Consider the following 2,051-nt stretch of genomic DNA (forward strand, 5'->3'; position numbering starts at 1 on the left):
ACTAAAATAAATGGTTTTATTAAGATAATAGAATTAATACATACCTCAAATTTCTGTACCCTACAAAGAAGATACCTTCTTTTCTAGACTCATTCATGGTAAAACTCAAAGTAAATCACGAATTAAATAAAGCTGCTTTTTCCAAAGTTTATCTGCTAAAAACCTATTAAAAATTCCACACTTCATAGCGAAGCATTAGAAATAGTCTTTTTAAAATCAGAAATGAATAAGGATGCCCACTACCATTGCTTCTATCCAACACTGTATTGAAGGTTATTTCCAGAAAAATAAAACGAGAAAAGAACAATAATAGGAATGAAAAGAAAAATTGCGTCATTTTTGATGATATCTGGATGGAAATCCTGAAAATTAAGTTACAAATATATTGTTAGAATCAATACACACGATAGCTATAGAAATGGGTTACATTCTATATAACAGTCACAGAAAATATAATCTTAAATAATATTCCATTTACAACCACCAAAATAAAAGGCACCTGGGCATAAATCTCACTGAAGATAAAAATGTTCTTTATAGAGAAAATTATACAGCTTTGTTAAAGGAATTAGATAAATTGTTACAAATGGCGCATGTTTATAGAAAGAGAGATCCAATATTGAAAAGAAGACAAGCCTCCCCAAATTTATGAATTAAATGTAATTGTAATCAACTCCAAGTAAGAGACTGGTAAAGTTTGATGTACAAATTCTAAAATTACTTGAAAAAGCAAAACGCGAATAGCCAAGATAATTTTAAAGAATATCAAAGTGCATAATTTGTCTTATCATGTTGTAAGTCTTATTATAAATGGATTGTAAATAAAACAGTCACATAGAGAGCCCAGAAACAGACCCAAGCATTTGTGAAAATAATATGGGAGAGAAACAGTCTTACAGATTAGAGAGGGAAAGGTTAGGACAGCTGGGAAAACATTTTAATGCTACCTCACATCAAATCCTACCACACGAAAGTCTATTCCCAGGTATTCTACAGACCTAGATGGGAGAGAAACAGTCTTACAGATTAGAGAGGGTAAGGTTAGGACAGCTGGGAAAACATTTTAATGCTACCTCACATCAAATCCTACCACACGAAAGTCTATTCCCAGGTATTCTATAGACCTAGATAGGAAAATCATAACTTTTTAAAGAAAGCATTTAGAAGAATTTCTAGGAGACTATTTTTGTGATCCGTAAGATATATAAAGTAGATTGACAAATTTGGCCATATTAAAAAATTTATTCATTAAAAGATAATATTTTTAAAAGTGAAAGGACAAGAGAGCCTTGGAAAAGACATGTGCAATACACACAGTCAACAGAGAATTAATAACCAGAATATATAAATAAATCCTGAAAATTGATTAAAAAAAATCTAATTTAAAATGAGGTAAAATATAATAGACAATTCACAGAAGAGAAGCCATAAGTGGCCAATAATCTTATAAAAAATGTTCAATTTTACTAGTAATTTGAGAAATTCAAATTAAACACTACAATGAATTTACATGAATAGCCATTGGTTAGCAATAAAAAGGCTGTCAATTACAATTGGTGAAGATGAAGAAAAATGGCAACTCTCTACACGTTGGAGAGGGCATATAAAACTAACCAATGTAGCAATAATTGGTAAAGATTTGTATACCTATAACACTGCAATTTAATCTTACACGAGAATGTTTTTAGCTGCATCCATTGCAGCTGTGAAAAAAAAAGTGGAAAAAAATGCAGCATTCATCAACAGGAAAGTGGATAAAATGTGGTGCATTCTTACAGTGGAATACTATATAGCAGGGGAAAATTTAAAACTAAAACAGCACGACCTACATGGATTAATCCCACAAATACAATGTTGAAAAAAAAGTTAATTGCTGAATATATATGGTACAGATGGTACTTGACTTATCACGGTTTGACTTACAAGTTTTTGACTTTACAATGATGCAAAAGTGAAAAGCATTCAGCAGAAACTGGCCAGGCTAAGCAATGATGTTCAGTTAAAAAATGAATTTTCAACTTATGGTATTTTCAACTTAAAATGGGTTTATC

The sequence above is a fragment of the Pteropus vampyrus genome, unplaced genomic scaffold, assembly GCF_000151845.1.
Source record: "Pteropus vampyrus isolate Shadow unplaced genomic scaffold, Pvam_2.0 Scaffold48, whole genome shotgun sequence".
In the NCBI taxonomy this organism is placed as follows: Eukaryota; Metazoa; Chordata; class Mammalia; order Chiroptera; family Pteropodidae; genus Pteropus; species Pteropus vampyrus.